The sequence below is a fragment of the Panthera onca genome, chromosome C1 (assembly GCF_046562875.1).
Source record: "Panthera onca isolate mPanOnc1 chromosome C1, mPanOnc1 haplotype 2, whole genome shotgun sequence".
NCBI lineage: Eukaryota > Metazoa > Chordata > Mammalia > Carnivora > Felidae > Panthera > Panthera onca.
Genome location: NC_138346.1, coordinates 120,068,862 through 120,088,029, shown reverse-complemented (window position 1 = coordinate 120,088,029; position 19,168 = coordinate 120,068,862). Strand labels below are relative to the sequence as shown.

The 19,168-nt window shown below is 37.1% G+C and overlaps 1 long non-coding RNA gene across 1 annotated transcript in view; it reads left to right on the top strand.

Moving 5' to 3' along the window:
* LOC144617069 (uncharacterized) overlaps positions 1 to 15,468 on the top strand; it is a 61,773-nt gene extending 46,305 nt beyond the window's left edge. Inside the window, exon 3 of the long non-coding RNA XR_013557086.2 lies at positions 15,392 to 15,468. This is a non-coding gene — a long non-coding RNA (uncharacterized LOC144617069). The remainder of the gene's footprint in view (positions 1 to 15,391) is intronic.
* Positions 15,469 to 19,168: the final 3,700 nt, after the last annotated feature.

Here is a 19,168-nt window from a genome sequence, read left to right as displayed (position 1 = left end):
GGTTAGAAATCAAAGACACACAGTCCATTCTTCCTCGAAATGTACTTCCCAAATCAAAGCCAGAACTCAAATCGCTAGGATTTTGCCCATCTTTAATGAAGGAGAAAAAGTTCCACGATGAAGCCAGAACACAGCCAAAAAGTATCTTATGGTCTCGAGTAGAAAGAAACTTATGGTGGCAAACATCAATTTGTGCCAACCATCTGTTATTACTGTAAAAAGGCAAGTGAAGGCTGCCGCCAGGGCCTTGCAAGCCAGAGACCCAGGCTGCCTGGAGCGCATGAAGAACACTTAGAGGGTCTCTGGAAATGTCTTTATGGCAGTTGCCACACCACTAACACATGGACTAATTAAGCAGCTTCTGCTGTAATTGACTTTTTGGTCAACATTTTCTCTGGTCAGAGATGGAAAAACTATTTTTAATAATCTTAAAAGTGTACATTCTTGGTCTTGAAATGGAAAGGCAAGTAGAAATCCCTAGAACTAAAGATTCCACATATTTTAAACAAAGCTAATTTCCTGGAATAGCCTTCTGCTACAGGGAAGCTATGAAACTTGTATCTTTCTATAACCTTTAAGAAAATTTCTTTCATAGCTTTATTTTTTAAACACTAGCCTTTCCATTGCTATAAGCCAGTTGGAAATATCAAGCATGCAAACACTGGTAGTTCTATTCAGACCCTATTCAGCCAAGCATCTGAAACTGAAACTGTCTTACTGACTAAGGAAAGAATTGATAAGATGTATCTATAAACTTATAAAGGCATACGAGGACACCTAGCCATATTTGACTCATAAAGCCCAAAGTTTAGAGGAAGAAGAAAGTTTAGAATCTCCTAGTCCACCTAGTTGATAAGTTAGCAAGGCAATACTATAGTGGATATCTGTTGTATTTGCCTGCCCAGCATCCTTTTCCTGTTCTTCTGGTGATAGCCTCCACTTTCCCTGGGAATGAACCATGGCATCCCTCACCTTCACCCTGCCCTCACCAAGGGATAAGTACATTAAGCAAACTAAGCCAATCAAGAGCTTTCTTTATGGAATCTAAATTGGAGTCAAGTCCCCTCTAAGGCAGTGTCCCAGAGGGACACTTACCAGTTCCTGACTTCCTGACTCAAGTATTCCTGGAGCCACTTGACTACCCCAACCCGGTTGCTCACTTTTTCCTTTGCTTCTGTGAAATCTCACGTATCTTTCCAAGAAATTCACCCTGCTTCATCCCCAACATCTTAACCTTTGCTCAAGTTAGCCAGAGTTGCTTTTGGTTTCTGTAACTAAAGAAACTGATACAGAGACACTGTCAAAGGTGGAGGCGAAAAAATCTCTCTTGTTGACCTCTGACCATGCTGTATGCTACACAAGGCTGGTTTTATAAGCAGGCAGAGCAGGTGGCCAGCTGTGAAATATAAATGATTGTCACATAGCCAAAAAATTAACTTTTAACTAAGCTTTTAACAGCTTTTAACTAAGTAACCTTACTTGCAATGCTACCAATATAGAATTAAAGGTGGTTCTCCTAAAATAAGCCTATGACTTATTCGTCAGTCAGTATCAAATTGATTGCTTACTCCAATAGCTGACAAAGATAGGCTTTGCTAGACAGAAAGATGAATGGGAAATGAGAAGAGACAGGCAGAATTGAAGGTGGGCAGTCTGGGACAACCAGAAATGTCATACAGACATCTGGTACAAAGGAGAGCATCAACCTGTGTCCCTGTGGCCTTAGGACCTTGCTAAGATGCTTGCAGCCCCTCCTGATAGTGTCTTCTGTCTCCAGTCCCAGCATCTCTCCTCAAATCCACCTTCTCTACAGAGGTCCATGATCAATTTTGAATACAAATTTGGTTATCATTCACCTCCTTTATCAATGATTCATTGCCCAACTACAGGGTAAAACCCAGTTCTTCAGCATGGATTAGAAGGCTGATCCTCACCTCATGATCCTACTCCTCAACATGTTTCTTGCCATTGCCCTATGTTCACTCACATTCTGGCTATACCTAACCACTTGTATTTTCCTACACCTGTTCCATTCACCCTCCCTTTGTGCCTTGGTAAATGTTTTCCTTCCATCTGGAATGCCCTTCCCTTACGTTTCACTGGACTCACACTATTCCCAGTGTAAACTCAGGCATCACCATTACCAGCAAGACTCCCAGGACCCCTTAGTTAGAACTAGGTTTCTTTTTTTTTTCTTCTATATTATCTTGGAATATTATTTTAACTAAAACATATACCACAGACTTTAATTGTCCATTTATAGATCTAGATAGACTTAGAGTGTCTTAAGGGCTTAGGCTGTGTCATTTATCTCTGGATCCTCAGCACCCAGAATATAGAGGGCTCTCAAATGTTGTTAGTAAATGAAATTCAGTGTTCAAAACTGAATTTAATTTTCCTTTCTTTTTTAATGCACTTCTTCACCTTTGTTCTTTATAAATAATATCATTATTCATCCCATCAACCATGCTGAGAATTTAGCCATAATTACCTCCTTCCTGTTTCTCTCTACCTTTAAGCATTCTGCCCACCTCATGGGATAAAAAAACTCTAACCAAAGAATAATTTCTATATCCCATATTCAATTATCTTTTTCCCACAAAGTGTTATGAGACACTATGAGTCTGCATTACCTACACCAATGCCCTTGTCATTTGAGTTTTCTGATTTGTACTTTGGTTTATTAAAAATAGTAGTTAGTTATTATGGTGTCCATTTGCTGAGGGAACCAAATCCTGTGGGTTTAGTGATAAAAGCTTTAAATGGTACCACATATCTCAAAGATAGGAACATCCGCTGCAATAAAATTATCACCTCAGGTTAGGAAGAAGGGACAAGCCTAAATTGGAGTTGGTGGGGATTAACATGGGGGAAGGCAGGAGCAGCTGGTAGACATTCTACCTTGAGCACATAGTATTCAGAGTTTAAGATTAGCATGTCAGAGACCTTCTTTAAAACCACAAGCTCCTTTCACTCTTTTCAACAGCTGAGGCTTCCAGCTGAGAGACAGAATACTTGCCTATCTTAGAATATTTCCCTGCTCAGTGATTGATATGTTCTCCACTGCTGTTGGGATGTGGGGAAAAAGCACTCTTACATATCGCTAGAAGAAATGTGAATTGCTACAGTCTTTTTGGACAGCAATCTGGCAATTTCTTTTAAAATTAGAAATACACATACCCTTTGACCTAGCAATCCAACTCCTAGGAATCTACCCCACAGAAATAAAGGCACGAGTATGTAGAGAAATAACAGGGCCAATATTCAGTGAGCACACACCCGTACAATGTACCAGCCAGCATCTGTTCTGATTGGTCTGTACCTGTGCCATACCGGTTGTTAAATATTTTTAATGCCACCTCTGGATATATAAATAAAATTTTACATAAGTGAGATTTTTTAAATTATGAGCACTTTTTTTCCTTACAAACTGTGTGTATGCATGTGCCTTGCTTCTTTCCACCCCCCTCCACATCCCCATCTCTTCAAGTAATCAATGTTTTTTACCCTTTTGTGCTTGTACAATTTATATATAAATGTACACACTTATGCACAGAAGATTTGGGGAGGCGCATTGTTTACAAAAAGAAGAGACCATACGTGCATCTCTATTTTCTCTGTACATTTAGAAATCCCTCAGCTAAACTAGAAACTCTAACTCATTCTTCTTAATTTCCTTGTAATATTTATATTCTGGATGTATTACAGTGTACTCAGCCACTCTCAGGTTGATAAGCATTTGCTCTGTTTGTCCTTTTCTCTCTATCACAAAGACAGCTGCAATACACATCCTTGTGTTACCATCCGATAGGGGAGATGTTCCTACCACTGAAACAGAACATATGTTCATATATTAATGAACCCTTTGAATTTGCATTTCTTCTGATTGCTTTTTCCCATTCTTATTGTGTTTTTGTCTTTTTAGTAGCAGTGTAAGAACTTTGTGTATTTAAATATTATTTCTCAGATGCATTGCGGAGAAGTTATTCTCACTCTCTACCTTATACTTGCTATGGTATCTCTTACTATACAAACATTCTTAATTGTTATGCAATCAAAAAATCAGTCTTTCCTTTTATGGCTTCTAGGTTTTCTATCTTGATTTAAAAGTTCTCATCCCAGGGGCGCCTGGGTGGTTCAGTCAGTTAAGTGTATGATTCTTGATTTTGGCTCGGGTCATAATCTCGCAGTTCGTGAGATCAAGCTCTGCATTGGGCTCTGTGCCTTCAGCTCAGAGCCTGGTTGGGATTCTCTCTCTCCCCTTCTCTCTGCCTCTCTCTCTCTCTCTCTCTCTCTCAAAATAAGTAAACTTCAAAGAAAAATTGCTCATCCCAAACCTAGATATATTTGACATTTTCTGCTAAATGCGTAAGGAGAGAGAGAGAGAGAGAGAAGTCAGGGAAGGGGGAAAGACAAAAATTGGTTCTGGGCTTTCTCAGTTGTGCTAATTTTTTTAAAGCTATCTCAGTGCAATTATTTTTACAAAATATCTCTTTTTATTAATTATTTTAGAAAAATTGACTTTTATACTTGTTAAATTGTTTCACCCAAGAATATGGCATGTAATTCTGTTTTTTAAAGTTGGGGGTCAGCAAACTACAGCCCATTGGCCAAATCTAGCCATGCCCATCATTTATATCTTCTCTATAGCTATCATAGTGCTACAGCTGAAGGTGAGCAGTGGCAGAGTTGAATAGTTGCTATGGAGACCATATATGCCACAAAACCCAAAATATTTACTATTTGGTCCTTTACGGAAAAGCTACGAGATAACTGGTTTAAATCATAATTTATATTTTTGAGTAAAATTCTATGGTTTTACTTATCAGTACTTTTTTTGTTAAATTTATTCATAGGTATTTTCTAATCTTGGTTATAATGGAGATGTTAACATTAGCCTTTTTTCCCAACCCTTTTTTTGACTGGTTATTGTTATTAAAGGTAGAATAAGAATAGCACATGTTTTTTATGTGCCAGGTCCTGTCCAAAGCACTTTTTATATACCACAGCTCATTTAATCCTCCCAATAAGGGCCAACCCCCCAATAAGGTGGAAGCAAGCAATAGCCTTCCGTAGACTTGACCACCTCCTTTCTGTGGGCCCTGATTAGACTTCTCTCTGATCCTCCCTCCTTTCCCTTTTAGACTTTACTCCCCTAGCTCCTTCCACAATTATTTCATATCACTCAATGCTTTCCCAATCAAATACACATTTCTTTTTCCTTCTGCACTCTTTTTTCTCTGCCCCCTCTTTCCAAATTTTTAAGCTGAAAGCTTAGCACATTTATTTCCAAACTTTCTTCTTCTCTAATATTTCAAAGCTACATATTTCCCTATAAAAATTACTTTATGTCCCACAAATTTTGACAGTCTTTTAAATTTTCTTTAGTTTTAAATATTTTTCAGTTTCCCTTAGAATTTTATTTTTAACCAAGGATTATATTTTAATAGTGGAAGAATGTAATCTGTTTGACATTGATTACCATATATGTATCTTTCATACCTACTGGTGTGTTCATGTTCTCTATTTCTTCTTGTACCAATTTTAGCATTTTAACTTTTCCCAGAAATATCATTCTATCCAGATTGTCAAATTCATTGCATAAGAGTATTAGTATAACATAAAGATTAAGAACAGTTGCACAATCGAGGGAATTGGGCAAGTTACATGTTGTAAAATGGAAATAATAATGGACCTATTTCATAGGATATGTTTCTCTAAGGATTCAAATTATTTAGAACTGTGTTTCAAAAATTCTAAACACTTACTGTTATTGTGCTCATTTTACTCATCATTATTTACTCCTTGGGATGTATTGAGGTTTCCTTGTACATGGTCAAATTTTGTAAATATTCTTATGAATGCACAAAAATGTGTATTCAGTGTTGCTGAGAGTTCTATATGTAACTAATAGCTTGTGCTTATTAATTGCATTGTTCAAGGCTTTTATATCTTGGCTCTTTTTTCCTACCTCATTCCAAGAGAACTGTGTCAAAACTGTAACTATAACAGTAGATTCATCTGTTTCTCCCCACAATAGTTGCATTATGTATTTTAAGGTTATAGTAATAGATATAAATACTTATAACTATTATATCTTCTTACTTTATTATTTATTAGAATGTGACTTCTTTCTTCATCTTTGTATTTGTTTTTGCTAGTTCATCACGTTTTAAGATGGCTGGCAGTCCATCATCTTTTGGTTAACACTCTTATTTTTTGTTCTTCTTTTTTTTAGTTTCTAAATCCTTTTGTTTTAAATTCTATCTTTTGGACATTGAGCAACATTTTTTGAGATTTTTCCAGTCAAAACTAAGAGTCTCTATATTTTAATTGTTGAGTTTAGCCTATTAAATATATTACATTTATTGCAATCACTATTATATTACTGCCATCCCTTTTCACATATTCTATTTCCCAGACTTTTGTTTTGTTTTTCTCCTGTATTGCTATCTAATTAAGAGAATGATAATTTTTCCTAATGGTTTAAACTTTATTACATCCTATTTTTATTTTCAGAGATTGTCCTCAACCCTCGATTCAAACATAATGTTTCTCAAACTTATCACTCTATCTTCCTCTCAATGAGACAGTAACTCTAGCACACTCTCATGTTTCTGTGGCCTTTTCCACCCCTGTCCCACAAGGTCAATATTGTCTAGAATTTCAGTTCTGAGTTACATTACAAATACCCGGGCTTGAGCCTTAAGACAATGGGCATGCCTTCTCTGTGCCTCATTGCCCCTTGATACCAGCTGGAAACTATGGAATCCCAGCTGAGACCAAGCAATGATAGTGCCCTAGGAAATGGCAGAGCAACATGATAAAGGGAAGTAAGATCCCTGATATAACTAGTATGTATAATATATATGTGTATATGTGTAATATATGTGCAATTTATACACACACATATTGCATATGATCTATATAATATATAGAGTCAGCGGTTTCCAAAATATGGTCTTCTAATCCCTGGGGGTTCCTAACAGCGTTTCAAGGAGTCCTCAGGTAAAAACCATTTTCATAATAAAAGTAAGACATTATCTGCATTTTTATTGTGTTGGCATTTGTACTAATATGCAAAAGAAAGGGTGGGTAAAGTTGTTTAACCCAAATCAAGAAAGAACACTGAACTATTATGGAAGTCATTTTCTTCACTGAAACACACTTGCAATAGAACAAAAAATGCTTGTTTCACTTAAGAATATCCTGATGAAGCAGCAAAAATAATTAATTATGTTAAAACTTAACCCTAAGGACATCTTTTTAATATTCTGTAGTATGAAATACAAAATGTGCAAAAAGTACTTCTGCTGTGTATGAAAGTAAGATGGTTGCCTCAAGGAAAATCAGTTGTGTGATTGAATTGAGAGCGGATTTACTCAATACACACACACACAAAGGAAAATAATTGACAATATTTCTTGCTAAAGGTAAAAGACAACTTTTAAACAAAAGTAGAAGTTTGAAAAACTAGTTTGATCTTGACCCCTTTCTAATACTTAAAGATTTTTCTGGTGAAATTGGTGACGATATTAATGAGTCTAGTTTTTGAATAATGTAAAATGACTTGTCAACATTAGGAAGATCTGCAAACTCAATAAACACATTACCACTGCATGATGTTACAAAACAATACATGGGTAAAAAATCCCTTCTAAGTGCATAAGCAATCAATGGATGTCAGTGTAAACTGAGTCTATAAGACTCATTGATATAATTTCAGATTTCACATTGCACCTAATATTTATGAACACACCACTGGCCAAGTTTTGGTGTATACTAAAGAAGAATATCCATAATTATCTGAAAAGGCTGTTAGCACTCTTCTTGTCTTAACTACATTTGAAACTGTATGAGGCTGGATTTTCCTCACATACTGCAGCTGAATTGCAAATTGAATGTAGAAGTGAAATATGAGAATGCATTTTTCTTCTACTAAGCCAGACATTAAATATATTGGAAATTCAAAACATTGTCACTCTGTACTTTTTGTTTTTAAAAATATTTTTTTCCTAAAATATTATTCTTAACATGTAATGAGTTTATTGTTGTTTAAAATAAGTTAATATTTTCAACTATCAGTTTGAATTACTAATGTGGTAAATATAGATACATTATAACTCATATGTTCTAAAATATATCCATATATACCCACATATATATATATACATGTATATATATACGTATACATACATATACATATATATATATATATATATATATATATATATATATACACATACACATACACACACACACACACACAAACTATTTGGGGGCTGCAATAATATTTAAGAATGTAAAGGGATCCTGAGACCAAAACGTTTGAGAATCGCTGATAAATAGAGAGCTATTCTGAAATACGTAGATATAACACTATATACATATCTATTAAATTCAGACCGTGTGTGTGTAATAGTGTGATTCAAGTCTTCTGTGTCCTTGGTAACATTTGACAACTAGATTCATCAGTCCTGAAATAGGATAACAATATCTCCCACTGCAAGTTTAATTTTTCATAATTTTCTTATATTTTAACTATTTTCCTTTGCATATTTATCTCCATGATTTGGTACACATTGATATTTCATTGTGATATATGTTCATAAACAGCACCACTTAACAAATATATGTCTCTTCTTACCCTGTTTTATATCTTTTAACTTATCTTTTTGATATTAATAGTATGACTCATTCTTTCTTTTTATTTGCATGTACCTGGTATCTTTACTCTTTTATTTTCAAATTTGCAATATCATTTTGAGTTGTTTGTTACTTGTAAATAACTTATAACTGTGTTTTGTTTCTTAACCTAAGCAGATCATCTCTGTGTTTTAATAGAGGGATTCAGTCTGTTTCTGTTTAGTGTAACAACTGATATATTTAACATTATTCTTTCATGGTACTTTATATGAGTTATTTATTTCACTTTGTGGTTTTATCTTCATCAGCTGTTTTAAAAAGGATAGACATATAAGATACACACTAAGAAGAAGCTTGGAATCTATAGAGAGACATCTTAGAGCAGTTAGGTCAGATAAAATAATTCACCAACTTTCTTTTCTCTTTTTTCTTTTTTTCTTTTAATTTTTTAAATTTAAATTTAAATTAGCTAACATACAGTGTAGTTTGGGTTTCAGGAGTAGAACCCAGTGATTCATCACTTCCATATAACACCCAGTGCTCATCTCAGCAGCGCCCTCCTTAATGCCCATCACCCATTTAGACAATCCCCTGACCCCCTCTCCTCCAGCAACCCTCAGTTTGTTCTCTGTATTGACAGCTGCAAGAATAAACACAAATACAAAAAAACACCACATTTTTATTAAAAGTTTGTAAATTATTCACCAACAAAAATGTGGTTGTTTGTCTTTGTGTTCTCCCACTGTGCCCAGATCTCAAAACATCACCCCACCTGAGATGACAATATTGACCATCGTAATTTTGGCCAAGAATTGCTCTATATGGTGGATAGCCAATATTTCAGTTATTCCTCATAACAAACATATGGGATAGATACTATGATATCCCCGTTAACACGTAAGAAAACTGAAGCTTAACAAAGTGACTTGTCCATAGTCATATAATCTATATGTTTGATTAGGAATTAAATTTCTACTTCTAAAGTTGGAGACTAGAGGATAAACAAATGTGCCTTTCCCAGAGACTCAAACTGAAAGAATGTGTATTAAGTGCAAATAAGCTTTCTCACCACCTCCCATCCTCCTGGGTTGCATGGAAGAAGAATGGGGAGAACGCACAGTGGAATATGGGTGTCAAGGGCTACAGGGCCCTCGTAGCCCTGTACAACCTCCAGGCAGGTTTGCTATGTGCTGTTAGAGAAGGGTGGATGAAATCTTTTCCAAGAAAGAGAGAAAAAACACTACCATCCGTTGGTCTGAACAGGTACCACAGCGGCCATAAAGGCCGAGTAATTTTTATTCAGTATTCCATAATTGGCTTTCAACCCAATTTACAAAATTCCATCTTCTAACCACTGTTCAAGTCTTGGCTCTTCCCCAGCCTGTAATTTCCCATGTATCACACTCATTCCTTCTGTAGATCCACCAGGAGAGATAAAGCCCCTGGGATGCCTTTCCACATTAACAAACAGCAGTCTGGCTAGTTCATGGTATCACCTTTACTTTTGTACTAGACTATCAGCCGTTTTCAATTTGTTTAAGGTATATCGCCATGCTGTAATTTAAACAGTATTCCCAGAAGAGTTAAAAACTAAGGTTAGATCTGCAAAATTTATAATCACATACTGACGCTACATAGAGATGATCAAATCCTACCACTTTGTGTTACAAATGAAGTCGTAAGGCCCAAAGAAGAGAAGTTGGTGCAGACCCTGTTGATGTCCCACTGGAGGGGGTTGATTTTGCTTGGTAGTTAACAGTTTGCCTTTGGGACTTTAGAGAATTGTTCTTTGCCTTTTGCAAAGAGTCTGAAGACACTGATTGTTGGTTCTCTCACTTCCCAGCCCAGGACAGCCAAGAACTAGCTGGTATACAAAGTTCAGAGTTTGGGTTTTGGGTTTTTTGTGTTTTGTGGTTTTTTTTTACAAAATTATCTTCATAATAGGTCACTTGTACCCAAATAGGAGTCTAGGAGTTTGCTTCTGGGGTACCCACCTGGGGCAAGAGTAGATGTAACCCATGGTGACATCTCCACTCGGAGGCAAAACCATTACAGAGTGTATGTCTTCTGCCTCCTAGCTCAGTACATTTTTCATCAGTCTGCAGGGATTCCCTAAAATTCAGCTGCAAGAAGTAATGCTCAGGTTAGCCAGTCAGGGTATCGTATCTGCCCAGACCTTCTTACTTTGATCTCTTGCAGAGTTACTGCTACTGAAGTGAGTTGATGTTCTGCCATTGGCCTCTCTGAGGGACACAATAAAGAATGTTATAACAGTATTGTCTTTATGGTAGCTAGGTGACCAAAAACAACATCCACCACATTATCCAGTGTCCCCTTTGTGAAAACCTACAGGAGAAATTTTTATTAGACCTCAGTACCAGGAAACTCTTTGCTTCTCCTAACAACTCAGTGGTCTATTTATTATATGGTCAGAAAGAATGTTGTAGCTCATACTTTCTCCTTTGATTTTGGCCATTAGGAAGTTCAGGGGCAAATTTGCAGTTCATATTCATGCTGTGCCTTATGGCATGTCTGTTAAACTGACTTTTTCTCTACCTTCATTTAGCATTCCACACTGTTTGTCTCTGCCTTAAAATATTCATTTTTCCATCTTTTGATATATAGTTTTTCATGTCTCCCCAAACCAAAGCAAAACAGCGTTAAAGAGACTAAGAGATGACAGTCCATTCTGTGGCTACAGCACAAAATGCTTTTACTTCAGGAAAATTGTTCTGCAAATACTGGCTAAAAAGTGTTCCTTCCTCATATTATAGTCAATAAGCTTTCCACTGATTATTTTTAATGATTTATAGTAATGACTGTGTTTTTCCAAAAAGTATCTCCACAGAATTACTGTGTGTGATGCAACACAAATACAGAGACTTTCTGTGTTTAAATCATTGCAATATAATTTTCCCATTGCTTATTTTTAAAAATTGTTTCCTGCATCGTTAATACAGCAAATGTTTTCAACTTCTATTACATTTACTGCAATTTGTACTCATTAGGTAAAACTTCCTAGTAAATATTCCCAGCATTTCTGTAATATTGGCCATTACACGTAAAAAGGACTTTCGTCCTGAACCAGTACAGGATCAGTGCTTTCTTTAGAGAAGCATAGCTAATTGCTATTTGATTGCCAGGAGCCTCTTCTCAAAGATAAAAAAAATACCTCATGACAATTAGAGATTTTTCCTTGGCTAGCACTTCCCTCATACTAAGAGGTAGTCCAGATAATAATAGCACACACTTATTTGGCACTCTTTATATACAATGTACTATTCTAAACTCTACATATATTAACTCATCCAATTTTCACAAGGACCCTTTGAAGTAAGTTCTCTTGTTATCTCCATTGCACACATGAGGAAACCGAGGCCCAAAAAGATTAAGGATACTTTCCCTTTTTATATGGGAAGGGTAGGGGGAAGTGGCAAGAAGTAGAGTCACAGAGAGCTTAAATTATTTTTGGTTGTCGTACAAAAGAACCCTGGAATTGCCACCATGGAATGCATGGTTTCCAGATCATAAATTCAAATTCAGTACCCTTGGTTCTCTATTTATACCCTTATGGGGTTAGTAGTACCTTCACATGTCTTCAGTATGTTTCCCTAAGAGACCTCATAAGAACCAGAGTTGCTAAGTCCCATGGCCAAATGTCTGTTGAATAATTTAAATTTGTGAAGTGTTTATAGAAATCAGGAACAAAAGATGGTGGACAGTGATTGATGTCAATAAGCACTGCAGTGATAAGAAAAGATCAGTCAAACAGCATCATCAACAAAACACATTATCTATCTATCACCCTGTTTGGGGATAAGTACAAAGTATACAGTCATAGTTCCTCTTTTTTGGGAAGTTTACAAAATAAAAAATGCATGAACATCAGTATTACATATGAAAATTAAGCAAACAATGGACACAAAGAAGAAATAACCAATGTGTATTATGTTTCTGTTATGCCTGCACTTTGCTTCCAGTAGATGAAGGAGTCATTTCCTTACTACATGTTCAGACTAAGATCAAGTTGGTTACTGACATACTCTGTTAGCTCCAACACTTTGCTACATATCTCTAAAATGCCCTCACTCCAAAACAATGTTCAGCATGTTGCCTTTTCAAGTCTTACAAGTCACATGAGATCTTCAAGAATGGAAACCTCTAGTCTCCTAATTCTTCTGCACACCCTTTGAGGGTGACACCACTAGGGCCATATAAACTTCTCATCTGTGGCTCACAGTCTCCTTGTGAAATGTAAATCAGGAATTCTTTGGAAGAAAAAATGGGAAAAGGGAACGTTCTAGGCAATGGGCAAAGCAAAAGGGTAAAAGAGTTAAAAGCAGGATTAGGATAATGAAAGTATTGAACAGATTTGCCTAAAATTAGCTAAGAGAAAAGATGGGAGAATAGGAAACTACAAAAACTTGGGTGCATACTAACATGGTACCTTGAAACAGAGCATGAAGAATTAAAACATCTGATTTATAGCATAATGGCAAGTCAATGAGGGGCCCTAGTCACTAGGCCTAGGACTGTGCCCTACAAATAGAAGTCATGCAATAAATATTTCCCTTTATGAAAACAATGACGGTAATCATGATTTTAAAGAAAAGCAAGGAGGGGGGCCTGGGTGGCTTAGTTAGTTAAGCTTCCGACTTCGGCTCAGGTCACGATCTCATGGTTCGTGAATTCAAGCCCCGCATTGGGCTCTATGCTGACAGCTCAGAGCCTGGAGCCTGCTTCAGATTCTGTGTCTCCCTCTCTCTCTGCCCCTCCCCTGCTCACACTCTGTCTCTGTCTCTCAAGAAGTGAATAAACATTAAAAATACATATATTTAAAGAAAAGCAAGGATGATGCACTCTGGTGTCAAACAGAAAAGTAGTTTTGGCAGTGTGTTTTTTCCCTTTCATTGGGTTTGGAGTGCACTAAAGAAATAAACGTTTAGCAGAAACATTTAACACACACACACACACACACACACACACACACACACACAGAGGCCTTTAAATGTGCAAACAGGAGTGGTCAGAAATGAAGCTGGAGAGCTGTACAGTTGTGCCCATATCACAACTCGCTTGAACATCATATCTCTGAAGTCAGCCCCTCCTGCTCTCACATTCCAAATAACTCCCACCATACTCTCTGGTTCTCAGCATCTACCATGAAACCTAATTCTACTCTTTACATTCATGCATACATGAGTAGCACCCAACTTCCCCATCATACTGCTGTCATCTTCCAGCTCATCTGGATTTCACCAATGTAGAATGACTGATCATATCCCAGTGGATAAATCCCTAGAATTTTCAGAGGATGAAGGCAATATGAATACAGTTCAAAGGCTTTTTGCATACAGCACTGTTAAAAATGGAGGAAAAAGATCTGTCAGGGAAGGTAAGATCAAGGCATTGGGTCTTTACCTGGCTGCTTTTGCATACCATAAAACCTGGATTTTAAAATAATGAAAACAGAAAATAATAATAATCATAATTATGTGGTTTTGGAAATTTTTTATAAACTCAGCCTCTGTAGATACTTGAGGAAATAGTAATAAGGTAAATAGCCCGTTAAATATCAAAAAGAAGATGCCCCCTTGGGGTTGTAGATTACAAAAAACTGAGAGCTATTTGAATGTTAATTAGACCACTGACCCAAGAGCTTAATATATTAGAGAAGCTCACAGGAGTGCCAAGAATGGGACTAATTAAAGAGAAGAAAAATTCAAGCTAAGGAATAGCCATTGGCTTTTAACACATTCAGAGAATATAGAGAGCTGTGAACCATCAGAAGAAATAACTAGCAAATGATAGGATAATTGCAAACAGATGTATCTGAAACTACTGGTGGGATTTAGAATTGTGAATTTTATCAGATGGTAATTTATCCTGGGACAAATGTCAATCAATGAACTATCCCATTCCAAAACCAGGATTTATTTCTATGGTTTGCCAAAATATCATAGGAGAAAAATTATTATTCAGACAGTAACCACTCTCTCAAATAAATGGAATATTCAGGGAATGAGTCATTCTGTTTAAGGGATACTAACTGGGAAACTGAAAATTATCCAGAGAACCCTTGCAATTCACATCTATATTTTTGGAAACGATTCCCTATGATTTTCCATAAAGGATGGTGAACCTAATGGAGTTTTCTTGCTGTTGGGAAACGTGATGGCTCACTGTTTCTCACTGCCCAGGACTCCAAACGGAAGGTGTAAAGAACTGGGCTGCCTGTGTCCTGGTCCCAAGTCACGCTCTGAGGGCCCCAGCATTGCCCAAGCCCAGGGGAGACCATTCACACTGAAAACTTGGCTCCAGTCACATTGTGAATGAGGTCCCCTGGAGAAACCAGACTCTCTGGCAGTGTTACTGTTATTGTTTTAAACAAAAGCCTGATGTTTGTTTGTGTGTTGTCATTTGCTTTTTTCTCCACGAGTAGAGAGGAGTAGAGAGCTGAGGAGAGACAAAAAGGGATGGGCGTGGTTAATCCGCTTGGTCTTCAGCAAGGGCTATTTTGTTCCCCTCAGGGGACATTTGGCAATGTCTGGAGATATTTTTGGATATCATAACCAGGGGGTTGCTACTGGCATCTAGTAGGTAGAGGCCAGGGATGCTGCTGAACATACTACAGTATCCAAGACAACCCCACACACAGAATTATCTAGCCCAAAATGTCAACAGTAATGAAATGGAGAAATCCTGGTCTACAGTTTTATTCATTTCTGGTTGTTTACTTTAATAGGCTATCAAGTGGTGTGTTTATTTCACATGTGAAGAGCCAATTAAAAGAAAGGGATAATCTTAGGAAATGCGGGAAGGTAAGAGTTGAAGGGTAAGAAAAGAACTGTTTTCCTCCAACATTTGAGTACCTGCTATATTGTGACAGTTGTGTGTGGTACATTGCTCGCTTTATCATTCATTATCACTAGTCCAAATAACCATGAGACAGATTTTCCTACACTTTCTTTATGAGCAGACTCTTCAACTAAATAATTAACTTCAGGAATTTGTAAGCAGCACTATAGGAAAAGTGAATTTAAGAGGCAAGGCTACAGGACATTATTTAGATCTCTGACAAAATAGTAAAAGAATCCACTCAATTAAAATCAAAAGGCACCTAAGACATGAACTATCACATGTAGCCTTCAGTCTGGTGGAATTGGCTCTTTTGCCATGTGGGAGAAAGTTCTTTTCATTGCTCAATCACAAGAACAGCCGGCTCCTCAATGCAGGAAGCCTCTAAGCCAGTTGCACACACATTCTGAGTCCTGTCTTGGATTTCTGACCTGTGGTCTAAGCTTGTGGTCTCAAGAAGACTGTTAGAGGAGAATGAAAAACACATTTGTTAATCTGCATGACATTACCCCTGACCACCCTGCAATGGGACAAATACTATCAGTGCCAGGCATCTGCAAACCCACAAACACCAGGATGCCACGATGTTTTTCTGGCTAACTAGGATGCTCTCAAGTTTTCAAATTTATGTCTGTAATGTGCCTACCAGCAATACTGGCTGTAGTGTTGTTCTGGGGATTTTTTAGGTTACTATCCTTTACAGGTTAGATCTACAAAGCAAACCTAGATATGTGCTGTGCTGGCTCCTATGTTCCTATTTCTCTAATCCTGAGGCCACCATAAGGGGCCAGGTTTTGCTGTTAGTGAGAGTCTAGATCCAACATTGCCACGATGGATGACCCAGAGAAGGGGAAAATACACAAAATCCAATTAGTAGTGTTTCTTCTATAAAACTGCTGGTTATTTTTCAAATGATTTTAAAATATTCTACCTAACAGACCACAAGGAAGAAAGACTGAAAGAAAATACAATCTAGTCGTGTTCATATTCCGTATGCAATTTCTTATGATTAACTTTTAGCTTTTATCCTTGCCTTGTCTCTGAGAAGCCTTTTCTTATATTCCTGGTATTGCTTACCTTCAGCTTCTGGATTTCTTTGAGGTTTCTGGGCTTCAGAGCTTTCTATGAAAGTTCAACATTTTAAGACTTCATCAAAACTCATAATGCCTTGTTTCCTTACTTCTTTAGAGAGGACCTTATCTGTTCCTGTGTTCCAGGCTGTCCTTTCCTCCTTCCACAGCTCAGAATTTCCCTTCACAGTCAGGAAAGTAGAGTCCCTCTTCCTTCATACTTCTTATACAGCTCAGTCCATCACACAAGAGATCTGGAGGAAGATGGACCTACACACACATCAGCAGGGCTTCCTCACGGAAGCTGCTGGAGTCCGGAAGTTCTCTGGCCGCCATCTTTCCATGTGGCTCTTCACCCTGATGCATCATGTAGCTAGCCTACTTTACTTCAGCCTTTCTTCTTTTTCTAAAACTATAACCAATTTTGAGCAAAGCACAATACTTTTAAAACCTATATTAGAGTCCCATCAGTTTTTCAGCATGAACTTCATGTGAGAACTCTTTTGAGTTGGGAAATACAGATGCAATTTTGAAAATCTAAAGAAATAATCACCTGTACATCAACAAATACATTGCAAATACATGAATAATAATAATAATAATAATAATAATAATAATAATAAAACAACGCGGTTTCTTGGGGTTTCAAATGCAAAGTGTTTTTTTTTTTTTCTTTTCAACAACTGCTAAATGAAAATGTGCAAAGGAAATTAGGTAATTTAAGCAGTTGCAAGTTTCTTTCAAATTGAATCCATGGGAAAAAAAAAAAACTAAATGAGTAGTGAATACGGTTAATTATACCTCTGAACAAAATAGGTGGCTGCCAACAGAAGTGTGATTTGAAGGATTCCAGAAATACACACTTACCTGAAAAACAAATCTCACCCCCTCTAATCTGCCAGAGTGTTTTTAATGTAGTATTTAGAGGTTTGGGGTTTTTTTTAAAGTAAATATTGTCATGTATAAGATACCTATTAAAATGTAAATCACCTTGGTAAATAAATGAGTTAGATGGTTTTGATCATTAATATATTAATGAGATGAGGGGAGCAGGTTGTAACTCAATGGGATGGCATTGAAGAAATGAGGCATTTGGGTAAGTGTGATTATGGGACCCCACTCCCACCCCAAAGGCCTAACTACAGCTTAAGAAAATAATGCTGGTACTGGCTAGTGTAGAGGAGAGAGTATAAAGGGCCTAGGTAAACAGGAAAAGACATGAAGGAAAAGGAATCAAGAAAGAGAAATAAGTAAAAACAAGGAGGTGAAAACACCTAATTCACAATTTTGCACAATCTGGAAAAGTATTATTCTACTCAGCTTTCTCTCCTCTGTCTGACATTGAACCTCTGAGAGTTTCTAAAAAAAAAAAAAAGAACACTTTTCCTCCAACTCCTCTTAATACTGTGCTTAAACCCAGCTTAGCACAGTGCCTTTCACTTAGTAAGCACTCAGTAAATATTTGATTGATTGATACTCACTCTCCTGTCAGACTTTCATGTTCTACAACTGACACCATATCTCAAGGGACTCTGAAAATGAAATAGAAAATGCTCTCGTTGAATATGAAAGATACAGATATATTCCCATGGTTAAAGCATGCAGCCACACAACTGGGTACGTATAGTGGGACAGAACACCACAATTGCCATTTATATAGTTTACTGAGATGAATGAGAAGCAAATGCAATCTTACCTCTCCTGGGAATAAATATCAGGAGAACTTCCTGACATACGTTATTGTGGTCAGAAAAAAGGTTTAATAATCCTATGTTACAGATGTAAGACACCAGCTAATAGAAAATTACAGTATTCAAATGCATTCTAAGTGAATACAGCCAATGAGCAACAAAACTTGGCCTCCTGAAATTATCCACCCAACTCATAGCTTAGCCTCAATGAAATGGACCAAGAGTCATTAAACTCTAGCTGCCCACATATGGAGGGCTCTGAAAGGATAATGCTGCAGCCCTTTAATATGCTGTAGCATTATGCTATTTGGGAAGTTCCAGACATTTTTCTCTAATGGTACAAATGAAACTGTAAACTGCTGTTGGTGAATAAAACCAGATTGCTCTGGGCACAGAGCCACACCAATCCAGGCCTAATGTGTCAACCAGAACTGAGCCTGGTAGGTAGCCTCTGCAGAGGAAGAAAGTTATATTAAAGAGATGAGAAGCCTACAGCTATTCTATGTGAGCAAATCAGTCTGGCTACTAAGTTGAAAAAGACTGTAAGGGATCCAGGGGAAAAGCATAGAGATCAGTCGGTGACAGCATTGTAGTAATCCAGGCAAGAAGGATATGATAATGGCTTAAACTAGGATGGTGGCAGTAGAAGTAGCGGTAAGACTTCTGGATAGTGTCTAAAGGTGGAACTGAGAGAATCTGGTAATGAACTGAAAGTGGGATAGAAAGGAAACAAGGATGACAACAGTTTTGACCATTTGGATGAATGGAGGTACAGTATTTTTAGTGCATGGAAGTGCAAAATTCAAGAAAAAAAGACAGCTGAACTTGGTATAGTTGAAATGCCTTTTAGACATCCAAGTGGAGATGTCAAGTAGACAAATGGATTTACAGCTCTGGATTTCA